The sequence below is a fragment of the Panthera tigris genome, chromosome D2 (genome assembly GCF_018350195.1).
Source record: "Panthera tigris isolate Pti1 chromosome D2, P.tigris_Pti1_mat1.1, whole genome shotgun sequence".
In the NCBI taxonomy this organism is placed as follows: domain Eukaryota; kingdom Metazoa; phylum Chordata; class Mammalia; order Carnivora; family Felidae; genus Panthera; species Panthera tigris.
The window spans coordinates 16,467,092-16,487,894 of record NC_056670.1 but is presented as its reverse complement, the minus strand read 5'-3'; the positions used below and the strand labels follow the sequence as shown (position 1 = coordinate 16,487,894).

The 20,803-nt window shown below is 43.1% G+C and overlaps 1 protein-coding gene and 1 long non-coding RNA gene across 3 annotated transcripts in view; one reads left to right on the top strand and one right to left on the bottom strand.

Moving 5' to 3' along the window:
• Window positions 1–20,803, top strand: part of DISC1 (DISC1 scaffold protein) — a 355,103-nt gene that overhangs the window by 21,463 nt on the left and 312,837 nt on the right. The gene's annotated exons all lie outside the window — the stretch shown is intronic.
• On the bottom strand, window positions 17,073–19,353 carry LOC107179998. The gene is made up of 3 exons (XR_001510749.1): window positions 19,191–19,353; window positions 18,811–18,986; window positions 17,073–17,282 (listed from the first exon to the last, which is right to left on the bottom strand). It is a non-coding gene; the product is annotated as an uncharacterized LOC107179998 (long non-coding RNA).

Below are 20,803 nucleotides of genomic sequence, written 5' to 3'. Positions count from 1 at the left end.
TATCACTCTCTGTGGGTGTGGAAAGGTTCTCACTTCTACTTAAGGCCATCCAGACTAGTGGCCTTCCTAGCTGTTTTCTCTTTATAATTTGTTTTAATGTTTATTGATTTTGAGAGAGAGAGAGAGAGAACTCAAGTGTGGGCAGGTGGTGGTGGTAGGGGAAGAGAGAAAGAGGGAGAGAGAGAAAGAATGCCAAGCAGGCTCTGTGCTGTCAACACGGAGAGCAGGGCTTGAGCTCATGAACTATGAGATCATGACCTGAGCCAAAATCAAGAGTTGGCCCCTTAACCGACTGAGCCACCAAGGTGCCCCTTTGCTGTTTTCTCTTAAAAGGTGGTGCCCAGAAAGGAAAAGAATAGGCCATACGTGTTCCTAGTAGAACAAAGAACAGTAGGTCTCCTGCCTCCTTAACTTGAACATTAGGTCCTTTTCGGTGCAAGCCAAGATAATGCTTAATTTTGATGCCCACGTCACATCACATTGGCCAATCAGGTTGAGTTTACTGTTCACTACAACTCCTAAGCTTTTCACATCGTATTAAAGCAGAATGCCTGATGATTTGTTCTTGTATCTTTTAGAATGTCTGCCATCTTGACTCATGTAGCTTTTGGCTCAAAGAGGGAAAAAAAGTGTACTGAATTAATCTCTCCAGGGAAAGATTTAAAGACCGGGCTAATAAGAAGAGACAGATGGAATTCTGAAAGAAAGATGGTGAATTCTAGAGCTAATTTAATTAAAAGGCTATGGGAACATTGCATTGGTGCATAAATAAAATATGACAATCAGTGTCATCTGAGAAGCCCTCAGCAAAAATCTAATCTCATTTTTAAAATATTACATAGGAATGTTATTTAAAAAAATTTTTTTAATGTTTATTCATTTTTGAGAGAGAGAGAGAGAGAGAGAGAGAGAGAGAGAGAGAGCGTGAAGAGGGCAGGAGCAGAGAGAGAGGGAGACACAGAATCTGAAACACACTTCAGGCTCTGAGCTGTTAGCACAGAGCCCAATGTGAGGCTCGAACCCACGAACCGTGAGATCATGACCTGGGCAGAAGTTTAATCAACTGAGCCACGCAAGCGCCCCACATAGAAATGTTATTTTTAAGCAAATGGTGTTATGACATAAAAGAAGCTGAGAGAAGTAGAGAGGCCAGGATGGACCCAGCCAGACAGGACCTGGCCATCTTCTGCCCATCCCCTCCCCACATGCTCTTTAGAGGGCATAGGATCTCCCAACCATTTCACTCAGTGAAACATCTGTGACATTGACAGCTTGAAGGGTAAAGGGAAATGCTCTTAGGGAAAAGAGAAGGCTTTCATCCTTGCCCAGCCATCATGGGCTCCAAGGATGACTGGGAACTTGAGAATCTAGAGAGGGGGAGTTCAGGATTAGCTTTAGCAAAGGAGGGTGCTGAGGTTATTGAGAATTTCAGAAATGGAACAGTTCTTCCCTTTACAATTCAGAACAGCTGTGCCCAAGCCCTCTGGGCTTCCTAGAATTTGTGTTTAAATGTTTATGTATTCCTATGCAAATCTTTCAAACAATGTAGCTAAAATGCAGTACCTCAAAGTAGGTAAACCAGTTGGCTCCCCTGCATGGTCACCTTGCATAGCCTGGTTGAGTGAAGACAGGAGCCCATATCCTGAAGGATGTCCTTACAGAACAAGTGGGATTTAGTGCCTCCTAAAAGAAGGAGGAAAGCAATTGGCAAGATTATTTCCATTAACTTTAAGGTACCCAAGAGGACCACGGAGGTGTCATTCTCTCTGATTTGGATAAATCTGGGGCAGCCCAAAGGTTGCCAAGGGATGTAGGGAGAGAATTTTAATTTGCACACTTGAGCTTTGCAGTCTGGCTGACCCTTTTGGAGTTTACCTGTCTTTAAATGGCAGAATCAGAACTTTGATGCTTCCTTACCTTCAGTGACCTTTCCTCAGCCCTCCTCTCCCTGATAAGCTACAGGAACGTTATTCTGCTTGTATGATCTGTTGTGGTAGTAACACACACAGAATAATTGCCATTCAAACTTCTTTTGGATGTGCTTCACCCTTGTTGAATTAAGATCAAATTGCTTTCTACTTCGGTAAATCCATTTCAGATTTCTAACTGACCATAGGTTCCAGTTTTAATTTAAAATTCCATTTCTTTTAAAAATTAGCAATTCAAATTGCAAGGTTGGTAGGGCAGCCCAGAGTCTGAGTCTGTTGGTGTTGGCATGTGCCTTAGCTGTCATCTGTCCTGAGGGATGCTTTGTTGAACTCTTCTGGGGACAGAATAGTCGCTACTTTAAATAGATTATGGGTAATAATGTAAGAGAAAGTGCTTTGTACACCATAGAACATTCAACAAATATTAACTATTATTAGCATTTGTAAAGGTGCTTTTTCCATCGTTGCTAGCTTTACTTATTATAACACATGCTTCCATATTGGACTCCTAGTTTGCTTTATGTGAATATAAGTCAGAATAACTTTGTAAGTCATTTAGGAACACTTTTTACTGCATGCACTCATTCCTGTACAGGTGGGGGATGTGTCACCCAGTGGTACAAGAGACGATTTTCAGAGTCACAGGACTTGACAAGGAATAGCACTAACTCACAGTCTAACGTTTTCCTTTTGCCAAGGAGAAAGTCTATTTGCTGCTAGTGTGTCTTTAACTTTCTCTAAAACTAATTTCCCTTGAAATAAAGATGGAGCCAAGCGGGCTTCTGTCCCTAGAATCTTTGGCCAACAACAAAAAAATGCTGTTTTTCATGGTCTTTATTTTTACAGTTATCTTCTAATTATGGCAAGTGATCGTCGTATCCCATTTACGGTAATAGTACCAAAAAATTGTTCTTCAAAATAGATTTATTTAAGCAAAAGAAATGAGTCAGTTTATGCAAAAGTATAAAGAAAATATTGTTACAGGTGATGATCTGCCATAACAGGCACTTGAAGTGGTGTTAGACTGGGTGATTTTGGGGACACATGGCTCTCCGTGGTTCTTGAGAGTCAGGCCATTGATCAGAGTGCTGATCTTTATAACAGACAACATGTGCTTTACTCTGTGTCACATGGCAGTCCCTTAAGGATTTGAAGACAGTACTCATGTTTCCTTCACGTAGGAAAGCATTCCCTCATTCTTCCAGTTCTTTCCATGTTCTTTGTATGTTGCCCCCTTGGCCCTAGGTATGCGTGAGTCTGTTTCTCTGTTGGGGAAGCTTCCTGTTCATCGTGTATATAAAAGCAGTCTTTGTTCTGAATGCAGGGATCAGTTCCTAAAATGAGATGAGAAAGGGAAACTGGGGCTCAAAGGAGACTAATAATGATGACATAGAAAGAAGAATCACAGTGAGGGAGATGCCTGGGAATGGTTAGGAGGAACAACTGGGTACAGATTCAGGAGTGATGTCTCTGTCCTCAGATGTCTTTATATCAGTGTACTAAGTACGGTTTGTAAGCAAAATGAAATTGAAATATTCATATCAGGTAGTGAACATGGACAGACTTGTGTTGGAAAGTCTGCAGGGGTGTGTTTGCAGCTTGCTTCTCTGAGCTCAAAAGTTTCTTATCTCTAAGATCGTCTGGTTGATTAAATAAGGGGTTACATGGGAAAGGCTTTGATAATTCCAGAAGTGCTTTGCAAATATCAGAAATGGTTTAGTTTTCATTAGATCTATTATTACTTTATACTGTCACCATTTTAACATTTATATTCTATTCTATATTAATACTTCTCATAGTCGTCTAGCCTAGTGCTTTATTTAAAAGGCTCTGGGGCCCACTGGCCCCCCCCCCATCCCCGTAGTCTTTCATAGAAGGGTCTTACCCTTCCTGTGTCCTGTACCTTGATTTATTGCTTGATTGTCTGGATTTCACCAACTGGAGGTTTTTATCAAGAAGGCCCATGGTTGTATCCGAATCCACGCATATTGAACAATGACTTTTTATTGTCTTTATAGTGTTTGACAACTTGGCTGGCTATAAAATTCTTGAGTGCCTCCACCCCTATCCCCAAACTGTATCAGCGGTGTCACTCAGCCTTGAGGGTTGTTTTGGAAGCCAGCTTGAATTTTGCCCTTTGTGTATGTGACTTGAGTTTTCGGAGATTCACATAGGATTTATTCTTTTTCTTCGGAATTCAGTGATTTTACCAAGATATCTTGGTGTTGGTCATAATATTTCAACTGTTTTCCCTGAGTGCTGTGTATACCTTTTTTTGTACAGTTAGGTTTTTTTTTTTTTCGTTAGGTTTTGTTTACTTCATTAATGTTTTCTTTGTATCTTTGGTACCCTATTTGTTTTGTCTTCTTGAGGGACACCTGTCATCCACATGCTTGTTGTCCTGTATGTATATTATTTTCTCTTTAATAATTTTTTTCTTTCCCTTGCATTTTGTCATTTTCTCAAACTGATATTCCAAGTTATTGACTCAGTTTTCAATTGGAATGGTACTTCTTGTTGCTTCTGAAATGGCCTTGTTTTATGAATGAACTGAACAAAACACTTGGGCAGGCATCAGCTAGCCAGTGGGAAACCTTCTTAGATTATTGTTTTCTAAAAATGTTAATGTTTCTCAAATTAACAGTTGGACAGCAGCTGCTTTCTTCCAAACTCATTCTTGCACTCTTCTTTTTTTCTGAGTGGAGTATCTTGGAAAAATACTTCGCTTCTCAAGAACTGGAGAGGAATGTATTAATCTTGGTGTCTGCTATTAATTTCAGCCAAATTTTACAGTATTTGGCAGATATCCCTCATAGGATGGAGATGCAACTTAGTGTAAAAACCATGGCCCTGGAGCACTGTGTTGGTTTTAATTTCTGCTCTGTCAGTCGCCAGCCATGTGAGCTTGGGCAAGTTACTTAACCTCTTGGTTGCCCGCTTTTCCTCGTCTGTAGAAAAAGGCTACTCATAGGGCTGGTATGAGAATGAAATGAATCAATATTTGTAAAATGTTGATAGCAGTGCCTGGCACAAGTGATAAATGGGCATTTTATAAGGGCATATTAAATGAATGTGGCATGTGATCATGCATTGTCAATAAAGTTTTTTCCCCAACTTCTCATGCTTTGTCCATTTTAGTGGGCTTCACAGAAGTGCAGTTAACTTGCCTTTATTCCATTCCTTGCTCCAGAGGTTGCCTGATTTGTTTTGGTCATAACATGTTTGTTTGAACATTCATTTGGAATTGTATGCAGGATATGTGTCTGGCTGACTAATCAATAGCTCTTAGATTCTACTTTTTCCCTTCGTGAAGCCAGATCACTTGTCAATCTTTGGTACTTAGTAGGGCCATGATTTCTTATAACCCACTGAATATATTTCTGGGATCATGTCCGTGAGTTCCTTTAGTACTGGATCATAATTTATCCGCCCTCATTTGGGGACATGAACTCATTTGAAGTGGCTAGGTGTTCTCTTTCCATCTTTTTGCCTCTCTTGGGCTTCAGTTCCTCCTAAATTATGCTACCACTATCCTTTCCAATCTGAAGATCATTTTCTTTAATAGAGGTTAAGGCTGAACACCTGAGCTATGTAATTCTGCCCTGTCTTCTCTTTTATCTATTACCGTTGTGCCCTAACTTGGGGGCCTGTCTCCACCTGCTTAACTTTCTTGCCCAGGTTTTGTTTGTTTGAAACACACGTATTTTGCTGTTCTGTGGCATGGATTTTTTACTCTGCGCTTCTTGGTTCTTTGGCTGTTCTAATAATCAAATTAACATAGGCAGATTAATAGGAGAAAAGCAAATTTAATTGTGTACGTATGGGGGCCCCAGCAGAATATGAGACCCATAGGCAACCAGGCAGTTAGGCTTATATGCCATTCTGAGCTAAGGAGAAGGGGGTGGGGGTCTGGGACCACAAAGTGGAGGGAGGCAATTTACAGGTTGCCATGCAGAGACAATGGGACCCAGAGAGGTATTTGATCGCTAGGCCCTGCTCACTTTCCCACCTGCTTACCACACCTGCTTACCTTACCTAGCCCTGATTCCTGGTGGTTGCCTCTGGTGATAGTTCTCTTCCTGGATCAGACCCTCTACCTAAATTCTTTTAGGCAGTTAAGGAAGAAGTAAAAGTTTTTCTTGATTCAGTTGGGTCTTGATTGCCTTCAGCTCAAAATAATCCATGTGCTAAAGTAGCATATTTTGGGGAGATTTGTTCTGAACCTCTTCACTGTCCTTAGCATATCTACAGAAGGTGTAACTCATTCTGGCCTTTAGTATTTTTGACTTTTTCTCATTTCTTTGTGACCCATTTGTCCTTATTCCTTGTTATTTTCTTTCTGTTGATCTTTTTTTTTTTAAATTAGGTTTTCATTCCAGTACAGTTAACATACAGTATTGTTTGGTTTCAGGTGTACAATATAGTGATTCAACAATTCGATACTTCACTTAGTGCTCATTATGATAAAAGTACTCTTTAGTCCCCATCACCTATTTCACCCATTCCCCCACCCGCCTTCCCTCTGGTAATTATCAGTTTGTTCTCTAGAGTTAAGGGTCTATTTCTTGGTTTGCCTGTCTCTCTCTCTTTTTCTCTTTGCTCACTCATTTTATTTCTTAAATTCCACATTTGAGTGAAATCATGGTATTTGTCTTTCTCTGTTTCACTTATTTCACTTAGCTTTATACTCTCTAGCTCCATCCATGTAGCAAATGCCAAGATTTCATTCTCTTTTATGGCTGAATAATATTCCATTATCTTCTTTATCCAGCCATCTATCAACGGACACTTGAGCTGCTTCTGTAATTTGGCTATTGTAAATAATGCTGTGATGAACATAGGGGTGCATGTATCCCTTTGAATTAGTGTTTTTGTATTTTGGGGGTAAATACCCAGTAGTGTGATTACTGAATTGTGGGGTAGTTCTATTTTGTAAGAATGTTTATTTATTTATTTTGGGGGCGGAGGGAGTGAGTGGGAGAGGGGCAGAGAGAGGGAGAGGGAAAATCCCAGTAGGCTCCAGCATGTCAGCACAGAACCCAATGTGGGGCTTGATCTCATGAACTGTGAGATCATGACCTGAGCTGAAGTCAAAAGTTGGTTGCTTAACTAACTGAGCCACCCAGGTGCCCCTAGGGTACTTCTATTTTTAACTTTTTGAGGCAACTCCCTTCTGTTTTCCACAGTGGCTGCACCAGTTTGCATTCCCACCAAGTGCACAAGGGCTCTTTTTTCTCCTTGTGAATAATTGTTTCTTGTGTTTTTGATTTTAGCCATTCTGACAGGAGTGAGGTGAATCTCATTTTGGTTTTGGTTTGCATTTCCCTGATGATGAGTGATGTTGAACATCTTTTGTTGTGTCTGTTGACCATCTGTGTGTCTTTGGAGAAATGTCTGTCCGTGTCTTCCCATTTTTTTTTTTTTTACATACTTATTTATTTATTTACGTATTTAATTTAAATTCAAGTTAGTTAACATATAGTGTAGTATTGGTTTCAGGAGCAGTATTTAGTGACTCATCACGTCTATATAACACTCAGTATTCATCCCAACAAGTGCCCTCCTTAATGCCCATCACCCATTTAGCCCATCCCCCCTACCTACCTCCCCTCCAGCAATGCTCAGTTTGTTCTCTGTATTTAAGAGTTTCTTATGGTTTGCTTCCCTCTGTGTTTTTCTCTTATTTTCTTGTTCCTTCCCTTCCCCTACGTTCATCTGTTTTGTTTCTTAAATTACACATATGAGTGAAATCATATGATATTTGTCTTTCTCTGACTGACTTATTTCACTTTTCTGCTCATTTAAAAACTGTTTATTTTTTTGAAATAGAGAGAGAGAGCAAGATGGGGAGAGGCAGAGAGAGAGGGAAAGAGAAACCCCAAGTAGGTTCCATGTTCAGTGCAGAGCCTGACGTGGGGCTCATACTCACAGACTGTGAAGTCGTGACCTGGGCTGAAACCAAGAGATGACGCTTAACCAACTGAGTCACCCTGGCACCCCCTGCTCATTTTTAATTGGATTTTTTTTTTTTTTTTGGTGTGGAGTTGTGTTAGTTCTTTATGTATGTAGGATACTAACCCTTTATCGGATATGTCGTTTGCAAATATCTTCTCCAATTCCATAGGTTGCCTTTTAGTTTTGTTGGTTGTTTCCTTTGCTGTGCAGAAGCTTTTTATTTTGATGTGGTCCTACTTGTCTATTTCTGCTTTTGTTTCCCTTGTCTCAGGAGACATATCTAGAAAAATGTTGCTATGACTCATGTCAGGGAAATTACTGCCTGTGCTCTCTTCTAGGATTTTTATGGTTTCAGGTCTCCCATTGGGACCCTTAATCCATTTTAAGTTTATTTTTGTGTATGGTGTAAGAAAGTGGTCCACTATCATTCTTTTGCAGGTAGTAGTCCATTTTTCTCAACACCATTTGTTGACAAGACTGTCTTTTTCTCATTGGATAGTCTTATCTCCTTTGTCGAAGACTAAATGGCCATATAATGATAGGTTTATTTCTGGGTTTTTTATTCTGTTCTGTTGATCTGTGTGTCTATTTTTGTGCTAGTACCATGCTGTTTTGATTACTACAGCTTTGTAATATAACTTGAAGTCCAGAATTGGGATACCTCCAGTTTTGTTCTTTTTCAGGATTTCTTTGGCTATTTGGGATCTTTTGTGGTTCCATACAAATTTTGAATTATTTTTTATAGCTCTGTGAAAAATGCTGTTGGTATTTTGATAGGGATTGCATTAAATCTATAGATTTCTTTGGTGAGTATAGACATTTCAATAATTTTTGTTTTTCCAATCCATGAACATAGAATGTCTTTCTATTACTTTGTGTCATCTTCAACTTCTTTCATCAGTGTTTTACAGTTTTTAGAGTATAGGTCTTTCACATCTTTGGTTAAGTTTATTCCTAGGTATTTTATTATTATTTTTGGTGCAATTGTAAATGGGATTGTTTTTTTAATTTCTCTTTCTCTTGCTTCATTATTGGTGTGTAGAAATGCAAGAGATTTCTGTACATTGATTTTGAATCTTATGACCTTACTGAATTCATTTATGAGTTCTAGTTCTTCTTCTTCTTCTTCTTCTTCTTCTTCTTCTTCTTCTTCTTCTTCGCATAGTCTTTAGGGTTTTCTATACATTGTATCATGTGCTCTGCAAACAGTGAAAGTTTTAGTTCTTCCTTACCAATTTGGATGCCTTTTATTTCTTTTTCTTGTCTGATTACTGTGACTAGGACTTCCAGTACTATGTTGCATAAAAGTGGTGAGACAGGACATCCTTGTCTTGTTCCTGATCTTAGGGGAAAAGCCTCAGTTTTTCACCAGTAAGTATGGTACTAGCTGTGGGTTGTTCATATAAGGCCTTAATTATGTTCAGGTATATTCCTTCTAAACCTACTTTGTTGAGGGTTTTTATCATGAACGGATGTTGTACTTTGTTGGCTGTATTCTCTGTATCTATTGAAAGGATCATATTGTTTTTACTGTCTTTTCAGTTGACGTGATGTATCACATTTATTGATTTGCAAATATTGAGCAATACTTGCATTCCAGGAATAAATCCCACCTGATTGTGGTGAATGATATTTTTAATGTATTGTTGGATTTGGTTTGCTAATATTTTGTTGAGGATTTTTGCATCTGTGGTTCATCAGAGATATTGGCCTGTAGTCTTCTTTTTTTGTAGTGTCTTTTCTGGTTTTGGTATCAGAATAATGCTGGCCTCATAGAATAAATTTGGAAGTTTTCCTTCCTTTTCTATTTGTTGGAATAGTTTGAGAAGAATAGATATTAATTTAACTCCAACTTGACCTGGTCACTTTTTCCAGAGGTTTCCTTCCTTTGCATGTGATGGATACATTTTGTGTGGCTGTCAGATTAAATTTGATGCCATCCGCTGTAGAGAATCTTTAATAAGCAGCCTCTGTTTGAGACCAAACCGGCTTCAGCACATTTTCAGCTTGGAAAGCTTTTGTATAAAGAGCGTTGTAAGCCATGCAAGGTCGTTAAGTTTGGACATTATTGCTGTGCAGGTTTCGTCTTAGAGTTTTTAGTAATCTACTTTTTCTGGAATATTTTATAGACAATCACTAAATACCATTGAACAGTTATCCTTTGGGGGATTACATCTGAGAGTTAGGTCCTGTAGACTCCTTAGGAGTTAAATCCCAAGCTCTTAGAGACCTGTACTTATCCAAGATTCTCATACAGAAAGTCAGTGTTTGTTGCCTATAGGGAAGGGTTGAGGCTGAGAGGGAGGCCAGACTTCCTGGGCTCTGGTCTCGGCTCCAGCACTGGCCAACTGTCTGACTTTGGACAAATCACTTCTCTGCTGTAAGTCTCAGCAATCTTATTCTGGAAACAGAGTCATGATAATCCTTACCTTATTACGTTTTGGTGAGGATTAAATGACATAAAAATATGTTAAATCCTTAGAATGTGCCTGGCACCTTGTAGATTCTCAGTGAATGTTGGATGAGTTAATGGACACCAGTTATGTCAAATGCATCAAGCTAGTTTTGATGTTTATTTTCAAATCCTTGCATTCTGAGTTGTCTTCTAGATCACATTTGTTATGTGTATCATAAAGCCTTATAATTTGGGGGTAGGTGATAGTGTGGACTGAATATCGTGGGCAGTAATAGGCTGTTACAATAACTATATTGGATCCATAAACTATTGGGATAAGACTGGGCTATCAATCTTAGAAATAGCATTAGTAAGACTCTTCATTTCTGAAGCACTTTCTGGTTTACAATGTGTTTTCTCATGTCCTATCTCATTTAAACATGTAGAAAAAATGCAGTGTAAAAAAACAACTTTCTTTTTTTATAAGGTTCATTTATTTATTTTGAGAGAGAGAGTGCATGCATGTACACGCATGAGGGTGGAGGGGTAGAGAGAGAGAGAGAGAGAGAGAGAGAGAGAATCCCAAGAAGGCTCTGTGCTGTCAGTGTGGAGCCCACTGTGGGGCTTGATCCCATGAACTGTGAAATCATGACCTGAGCCAAAATCAAGAGTTGGATGCTTAACTGACTGAGCCACCCAGGCACCCCATAACTGCCTTTCTTTATGTTTCAGCATCAGGCTGGGTCTGACCCTGGTATGTAGAATCAGATCGGTGGTCTGGGATGCCATCAGACAGCTCTTTGTGGCATATTGGAGCATTTGTTGGGTACATAGAGTATCCAGCACTATGCTAAGCTCTAAAGGTGGTTATAAGAAAAAGAGCTTTTTTTTAAAAAAATGTTTATTTATTTATTTTGAGAGAGAGAGAGAAACAGGCACAGAGAGAGAGAGAGAGAGAGAGAGAGAGAGAGGAAGAGAGAGAGAGAATCCCAAGGCTCCATGCTCAGCACAGAGTCTGATCTCATGTCTGTGAGTCATGACCTGAGCAGATATCAAGAGTCAGATGCTTGACCAACTGAGTCACCCAGGAGCCCCAAGAAAAAGAACTTTGAACTTCTGTGGCCATGTGTATTTAGTTTTGCTTAAGAACATAGTTAGGGGGGGCCTGGGTGGCTCAGTTGGTTAAGTGTCCGACTTCAGCTCAGGTCGTGAGTTTGAGCCCCGCGTCGGGCTCTGGGCTGATGGCTCAGAGCCTGGAGCTTGCTTCCGATTCTGTGTCTCCCTCTCTCTCTGCCCCTGCCCCGTTCGTGCTCTGTCTCTCTCTGTCTCAAAAATAAATAAAACATTAAAAAAAAATTTGAAAAAAAAGAACATAGTTAAATGAATTTGTAGTCAATGTAATTATAAAGCCTGATGGCCTCAAACATTCCACAAATAACCTTGAAACTCAACTTCTAGAGGGTGAGGATTTGTGTGGTGTCCCCGATGCCCCTTTGTTTCTACCCTGCCCCGACCTCCATCCAGACTTACCCCTCATTGTAATTCTGTCTGGCTCTCCCCCAAGATTATTGTATAATTGAAAATATGCCCACAGACATAATCTGTGGATGAGCAGATTTAAAACAAAGCTGATCAGAGAGTTCCAATTGTAAGCATGTGAAAAGAATCTCTCTAAGAGATGTTCTTGATAACGAAAAGCTGAGAACCGTGATGCTCTGCACACAGCTTGTGGAGATTTATATGGAATCATGTGTGCATCTTGCTGTTGGGCTACTCCTGACCCTAAAGTGGTGTATCTTGCCAAAATGACGTGCCTGTTTTCCCTTGGATGATGGCTGGGCTCTGAGGTTCCTCTCCCTGCCCCTTACCCCTGCCCTGACCGAACACACTTCTAGTGTGGCCTTGCTCTAGTGCGTCTCTGGTTGTTAATGCTCATTCTCAGAGTCAGGGAACTAGGTGAGAAGAGGATTTTATGTGAAAACAGTGGTAGGTTGATTTTTTGACCTCAGAAAAAGAGTTCATTTTATAATCAGACGTATATGCTCTTTATAGATATTCCCTTCACACGCACATTTGCTCTCAGAATTTCCTCAGCCAGGATGTCCCCCCAGGTGACTGCATATCCTTAATGGCTCTGCCATGAAGGAGAACTGCAGAGAGGTCCATGCACGCCATTGGCTGCCTCCGTCAGAGGCTCGCTGGTTGAGGATTTACTCTTTGTCTTGTTTTCCATCCTTAAGGACTCTTCTTTGGTCCCTTATCCCCCTTGTGACATCCTTCCCCCCTGAGCTGGAATTCCTGGTCCTGGTAACTGTGGGTGTTCTGCAGGTGTGCCATAGTTCTCTTCTCCCCTTTTCTCTGATTGTTTAGTTGAATTACTTCTCCTTTGTCATCATTGATAACAGTTGTATGTGAGTCACCCTTTTAGGGACATTTTTAGGTCTAGATGCTACTATCATCCATTATATTGGAGAGGATAGTGCCAAGGGGACAGGAAAGGGCCCTGCATCAGAGATCTGGGACTCCCCCTGTGGTCAGTCATCCATTCAAAGTCCAGGACCCTTTGTCCTGGAACTGTCCTTCACTAGCTACGAATCCACCTGCTTGTCCTGCCTTCAGCCTCTACGTGTACACAGGGCAGCTGGGAGAGGCCTTCTCAGATCCTTCGGGTCAAGTGCAGATATTTATGTGTACGCTTTTCTTCTGACTTATGATTCCTGACGTATAGTAGAGTTCTCACTAAATGCTAGGGTCTTCTCCCCTTTCTTATTTCCCGTTGAGATAAAATACAGTCAGTTTGGCGTGATTTATTTTCAGTAAGCCCATGTAGGCCCTTTTCATTTGTAAGCACTCACAAAATACCTTATTATGAATCTTCGGAAACTTACCAGGTGTCTGTGTCATCCTCATTGGTTTGCCATCACTGGACTTCAGTTTGCAGGAATGACCTGTTTCCCCTTTTGGAACACGGGAGGGTGTTTGTGTGTCTCCAGTTTGTTGACATGTCCCCTGTCCTCCCGGGTTCGTCCAAGACCACAGCAATTTCCCAATCTCGTTTTCACCTTCCTTCGGTATCAGTGAATTAAAGCCAATTTATTACCCAGAATTGCCTCATTTATTTCAAAATAGGCTGTGTGCAAAGGAAGCTCTATTCCCTTAGCGGGAGCTAACTCAAGTTTTAAAGCCCATTCTAGAGAAAAACAGACGTATCTAGTTTGTGTTAGCTATTAAAAACCTTTTTTTTAAAAAAAGAAATAGGCCTTTGGATGTTGCTTCAGGGTGACAAAAATAGCCCAAAGACTGAAAAGGTAAATGAAGAGAGAGAAGGGAAAAAACCCTGATTTTGAGTGTTTAGAGTGTGTGAAATGTCACTCTTTGCCTTAACTGCTCCCCTAAGGAAAATGAGGAGGTTTTTAAAGCAGTTCTTGGTCAAGGAATGTACATGCAGAGGATTTCTGTAGCTCTAGGGGAAAATATAGATCTACTAAAATTTTACTAAGTTTCTTTTATTTGTCAGAGATTGCTTAAAGGTTGTCTGATATTTTTCTGATAGTTTGGACCTTTTTTCCGTGGACTTTTATGCCTTAACGCTCACCCACTTATTTTCTCTTTCTACCCTCTTAAGAAGGTGAGACAAAAAAATACCCCAAACAAAACTAACTCTGAAGCAGACTGTTGAATAACAGATTCCACTCCCCACCTCCACCCCCCAAAACCTCATGTACACGAAGGAAGACAAGGGAGAAAATGAACAGTTCTTTTAAAGACTGTCCACGAAAATTCTGAGATGTTATAAGCATTCAGCAGTGACTTTAGATGCTGGGAAGAACTTGGGGAAAGAGACTAAAATTTATTGAGCACGTGTTGCCACTTGCCACAAGCTATGATGGCTTTTGCCAATTCACGTTAGTGATTTTATTGTGTCCTCAGAGCGGTCCTTCAAGGTGTGCAGGTTATGCCCGTTTTACACCCGAGTGCACTGAGGCTCCACATGCTAAGTGACTTGCTCAGCATCACTCAGATGGGAACTGACAGAGGCAAGATCCAGTCCTTCCTTGTGCTATCAGACCCTCTCTCTGAATATTAAACCGGTAAACCTCATGCATAACGGATGAAATTAGTCATTTACAGAGTCATTTACAGAAATTAGTCATGTACAGAGTTACAGTCATAACTCAGAGCTTGTCTGTAAATGTCCTACGCTCCCAGGTGACTTTGCTGTGATCTCCAGGCAGGGCTGCAGTGAGATTGTAAATAGGAAAACTGACATCTGAACCATGGTACCGGTCTTATCTGAAGAAAGAGCACTACCAGAGAGGGCTGATCGGGATGGAGCCGTAAACAGGAGGGCAGAGAGGAAGAACTTGTTGTTTCTGCCCTGCTTCGCCTGGGAAGGGTGGCGAGAACCAGTGAGGAAGGGTGCCTCACTGTCCTGTGTGGCAGGCAGGCAGCTTCGTGACGTGAAGATGTTTGCTCCACTGTCTTGGTCGATGCCAGCAGGTGTGAGATTGCGGCTATGCTGAGAGAAGGTGGTGTGGACACGTGGCTCAGAGCGCAGGCTCTTGAGGGCCTGCACCTTGCAAGGAAGGGTCAGATGAGAAAGCTGAGACTCGGGGAAGGTGACCTTGGACGAGCCAAAGAGGGGCAGTCTAACTTCAGAACGCTCTTGAGAACATCATTCATGTCACCTCGGGGATGTTCGGCAGTAGCTTGTCTTCTGGTGGATAGTTGATGGTGGACACCAGGTCGCATGGGTGACTTGAGCTCACAGAGCTGGGCACTGTCGCAGCTTACCGGTGAGTGTGTGCCCAGTGGGGCAACCATCCCTCACCGACGCACACCCACCTGCCGGGGAGCACGGCCTTGGATTGCGGGCGTGACTTCCCCTGCTTGCTGTCTGGCGGTGTGCCCGGCTGTGCTACCCGCGGCTGTGTCCTCACCACAGGCGAATCCTAGCCCTCAGGGGAGCGGCCAGCGCCTCGGGCTCTTTGCCTCCTCTGGCAGATGGCCCTGATCTGAGTGCACATGTGGTATCTATCTGAGAGGAGTGACTGGTGGAGACGGGAGCATCTCATTTTAATAATTTAAAAATCATAAAATATGCCACTTTGGGAACAAAAGCTTTCAAAAGGAGTTTAGTGAGGGTGATTAGTCGCTTTCCACAGTGTGGAAACATATTGCTGTAACCAAAGCGTGCTTCACACACTTGAGCATCAAAGCATCTGCGGGGGCTTATTCTTAGTGGTAAAATGTATTGCTTTGTTCGAGATCATTCCACAGTAACGAGGCACTCTAAAGGCAAGAAGAGACAGGAATTCTTTATAATTAATTTGCACTGCATGAATGTAAATGGATACTTGAAAAAAGTTTGTTCTCTTAAATATCCTAAGTATTCCCCAGTGTTATCTTCCGAATTAGTGTTAAAGTATTACTGTTTAGACAAACCCTTCATTGGTGGGTAGCATGAAGGTTACCTCCAGTCCACCCCTGCCTCGTTATCATCAACTCCAAATGTCATTTGGATTTGAATGAGTCAGAGAGATTTGAGCTTTCTGGATGTAGTCATGGCCTCTTAAAACCTGGATGCTATATATAGCATCTCAATATGAAGTGAGACTAGAAAAGTTTTATAAAAGAGGAATCCTCAAGTGTAGACAAAAGGCAATCATATTCTATTAAAATATATTTCCTTACATCTCAGACCCAGGTTGAGATACAGGTCCCCCTCAGCACCTAGCTGCGTGCATATGGAGTCCAGATCTTTATGCCACAGGAGTTGTATAATGCTGATCTCTCTTTTATTCCCTCGGACCAGTGCACCAGATTTCCATAGTGAAGTGTGGGGAAAAAAATACCGAATTTCCTCCTGTTTTCTAATAGGGCCATTGAGCAGTACATTTGCAATGCTATAATTGTATCATTTTTAAGGTCAGGCATTTAGAGTGGCACAAACCTTTGATGTGGGCTTAAATTCTGAGTATTATAAAAATTTAGTGCCAAGTAGGGACTTCCTTGAAAGACGCTCCAGTCTCCAGGGCACTACTTATGTGCAAAGTGCTGACAATTTGGGATCATTTTTTAATAGACATATCGCAAATTTGGCACACAAAGCGGGGCATTTAGAAAGCCATGAAAATAAGCCCCATGCATAAAATACGGCATTAAAAAGGTAACTGTAAACTTTGCAGATGGACTAGCATGAAAAAAAGCGATCTTTTGCTAGGGTGCATGTGAGAGCTTGCAACTCTTTGCTGCACGACTAAGAGCAGGAACTTAAGTTGTTTGGTTGTTTTGAAATAACAGCTACAAAGAGGGCTCCTTCTCGTTCATCCATATTTTATTAGGGCAGCAGTTAAAAAATTCATTAGAGACACCCATCTGTAGCTAGCAGCACTCTTGAGGGGGGTTCAGATGGCGATCAGAGTTTTGAGTAGCACTTTACATGAAAAGAAAAAGACAATCGTTTATAAGAATTAATAGCACTGTGGAGAGAGGTTGTTCAGTGACTTCAGAGCAAACGCTTTCACGTGGTCTGTGAATCTCTTGCTGCTAAATTCCTCAACTACTTGCTTCAGCTGGAGAAAGTAAATCCAGGCATAGAAAGAAAAGAAAACAGAACACAGAAAAGTGGATCAGAGAGGTAGGAAGGTATTGGTCGGCAAGAGAGTATAGGTTGTGACTTTGTGCTGGATGGTGTGTGTGTGTGTGTGTGTGTGTGTGTGTGTGTGTGTGTATGTGTGTGTGCGTGTGCATGAGAGAGGAAGAGAGACAGAGAGAGAAGAGAAAGAGAAAGAGAGACAGGGAAGGACAGAGAGAGAGACACACACACAGAAAGAGACAGAGAAAGAACAGATCGCCATTGGCCTCTAGGAGTCTACTAACAGTACAGAAAAAGGCTTAGAGTCAGGCCTGAGGCTGCTTTGCTTTAGATTTGCCTTGAACTCTGCCTCCAGGTGCCCATGTCCAGGCGTCTTTGCTTCAGGATGATCTTCTTGCCTTTATTCCTGAATTGAAAATAAAAACAGCTTTTGAATGGTTACTCTGTGCCAGGCGTGGTATAGGGCAGTGAAGTTCATAATCTTATCTATCTCTCCAGCAATTCTATGAACTAGAGCCCCCTTTAGCGAACAAGACAATGCAAGCAGAGAGGCTGGTGAACAGCATTCACCGAGAACTGGGAGAGCTACATTCTAAACTCCAGCAGTCTGTCTCCAGAGTCCATAACCTTTCCTAGTGCAAGGTACAGGTCCATAAACTGTGTGTGCACACATTTGTACCTGTTTTTTAAATAAGTTTTTTTTTTTATTTTGGAATACTTACAGATTTATAGAAGAGTTGCAAAGACATGACAAGGTTCTTTGTCCTCAGTTTCCCCTAATGCTAACAGCTTGTATAATCATGGCACAGTTACTACATCTCAGAAATGGACACTGGTACAGCGAACTAAACTGCAGATCTAAATCAGATTTTCCACCAGTATCCTTTCTTTGTTGCAGGATCTAGTCCAGAATCCACACTGCATGTTGCATGCGTGGGTTTTGGCCCTTACACTCCAGAGTGGGCTGAATGTTGACCTGCTGTTTGGCCCCCTGTTCCCCTCCCTGTGCCTTAGGGAAGTGAGACCGCTCACAGCAGCTGCCTGCCTCCTGGCCCCTTCCTCGTGGGAGGGCATGTTGTGGGGCCCAGGACTCCCACTGTTTGACTGAAAGTGGGAGCCTTATCCAGGCTAGAAGATTTAGAACAGATGTATGGGGACATATTTTAACTTCAAGCCACACTTTGTCCACGTGTAGAGGCTCACAGCTAACAGCCACATTTCAAGAAACAAAAAAGTTGAAGGGAAAGAGAAGATTCTGCAAAGCAACATTCTCTGTGGTGTGGCGAACATTGTTTATGACGCACTTGGATTCTGAGCACACCAGGATGTTAAATAGGACTTTCTCCTAGAGCAGAGGTTCCCAGGCCTGGTTTCCCACTGGAATCCCACTGGGGGCACTGAGTCTCATGCCTCAACATTGTGATTTCATCAGCTTGGGACTTTGGAATTTTGGAAGGATACCCCAGTGACTCTGCTGGGCAGCCAAGTTTGGGGACCATTCAGTGTTTCCACTGGAGAGCTAAAACTGAGGACAAGAGGTGACTAGTGTCCACACACCAAGAATGGTGCCAGACACATTGGGCTGCACGTGGCAAGACCGATATCCCACAGCCCACGTGTCCTGGAGCCCACATGGTTACCCTCAGTCATTTCCAGTTACTTCTTTCCCCCAGCTTCCTCTTTTTCCAGAATTCTTCCTTAGGTGGCATCACGGGCTCTTATGGATTTCCACCAGCCAACTGTGCTTCCCCATCTCTTCTCTCCAGCACAGGGCCCTGCCTTGGGCCCCAGCCCCACCTGTCTGCCACCTGGGCTCCTCACAGCCTGCTGTCTGCCTCCTTCTCCACAGGGGCCACGCCTGCCTGGGCCCCAGACATTTTGAACTTCTTTGAGCTGTTACCTCCATTCCTTCCCTCCACTGACAGTGACCTCACCTCCTTTATGGCCTCCGTAGCCTCAGTCTTTCAGTTCAGCTGCAGGGTCAGCTCCTCCACGAGGCCCTTCCCTCCCTCCTGTGGTAGGATTGCTTCTGGCCCATTCTGCATCTGCTTGTTGACGTTTCTGCCTTGTCCACCGAGCTGTGAGCCCCTTGAGGGCAGGGACTGTGGCACTGAAAACGCATTACAGACTACCTCACAGTTATAAAAATTCTGTTATTCATAGGTTGCATATATTGTCAGCGCCCACATAACTACCACCCGCTTGAGCGATGGAACGTTACCCTTGAAGTCCCTCGCGAATCTTGTCCCCTCCCCCAGCCAGCTTGTGCTGTGTCTATCATTCTTTTGCTCATTTTCGTACTTTTAGCACATACCTGTCTCCTGTGTTCCAGGCAGTGCCATCTTGTCAGTTTCCTTGGCTCAGTCAGGGCTGACATTCTTGCCAGTTACGCCACAATTCTGGGTGGAACCTGTCCCTTTTGACTGTGAGGCTATTATAGGAAGTGATGTCTGCAGCTTGGGAGTCCAAACGCTGGCATCTGGGTGACCACGAGGCTGATAGGAAACCAGACAGAGCTTTGCTATCACAAACTCCCAGCGGCTGGCTGCGAGGGCCGTGCCCTGCAGACCTGTCTGTACCCGCAGTGCGCGTGGCTTTGAAGATTATGGAAATGCTAGATCACGGTGAAGTGGCTGTGCTCACCACGAGCAGCTGGTGAACAATCCCATCTAGGAAGACAATCTGTCTTTCAAAGGGATGGAGAGTGTCAGCTTGTGAAGAACAACATGTCAGCAAGCCTGTGGTGATAACTTTGCTGGGAGAATTCATTGACAAGAGCACTCTCTCGGCCCCCGATCGTTTGTGTGTCTACACACTGCTTGGGGAAGGGTGGTGGAGGGTGGGAGACTGTGCTGACAGCACAGAGCCTGACTTGGGGCTCGAACTCACAAACCTCAAGGTCATGACCTGAGCCCAAACCAAGATTTGGTTGCTTAACTGACTCAGCCACTCAGGCATTCCTGTGTGGTGTCCTCTAACTGTTCTCCTGGTGGCCTCTCTCGCTTCCGTGTGGTCCCTTCTCCACAGAGTGATCTGTCAAAACGTGCAGATCTGATCATGCCCCTCCCCTGCTTCAGGTCGTTCAAAGACCGTCCATCCCTCTCCAGGCAAAGGCCCAGGCTGGATGCGGCCAGGACACATGGCGGCGTCCAGCTCTGTCCCGCCCCTGCCCATCACCAGCGTCCTCCACACCACGCCACCAGCTGGCCTTATTCCTTCCTCTCTGGCTCTTTCCCGCAGCGTCCCCTGTGACCTCTACACCTCTTGCTCATCTGTCAAGCTCAGCCAGATGTCACTCGGAGACCCCGCCAGACGAAGCCAGGTGCCCCATTCAGCACCATGGCTCAGCACCATGGACCTGTCCATCCCCCCGCCGCCAGACCTACCTGTGTGCATGTTTGATTCCTCTCTCTGCTCCCCCAAAGATGGCAAACCACAAGCAGACAGGGCCATGTGCACCTGCGTGCTGTGCTTTCTCTAGGGTGGGGTTTGGGTTCTCTGAGAGGCGGACATCAAGACAGAGTGAGACATGCAGGAGGTTGGGTGAGGGAGCTGCCCGTCTGTGCAGGGTAAAGGAGGGGAGGAGCGCCTGGGTAGCCCAGTTGGCTAAGCGTCTGACTCTTTAAAAAAATTTTTTTGTTTTAAATGTTTACTTATTTTTGAGAGATAGAGAGAAACAGAGCATGAGCGGGGAGGGGCGGAGAGAGAAGGAGACACAGAATCTAAAGCAGGCTCCAGGCTCTGAGCTGTCAGCACAGAGCTGGACATGGGACTTGAACTCACAGACCCCAAGATCGTGACCTGAGCTGAAGTCTGACGCTTAACCCACTGAGCCACCCAGGTGCCCCAAGTGTCTGACTCTTGATTTCCACTCGGGTCATGATCTCACGGTTTGTAGGTTCGAGCCCCACGTTGGGCTCTGCACTG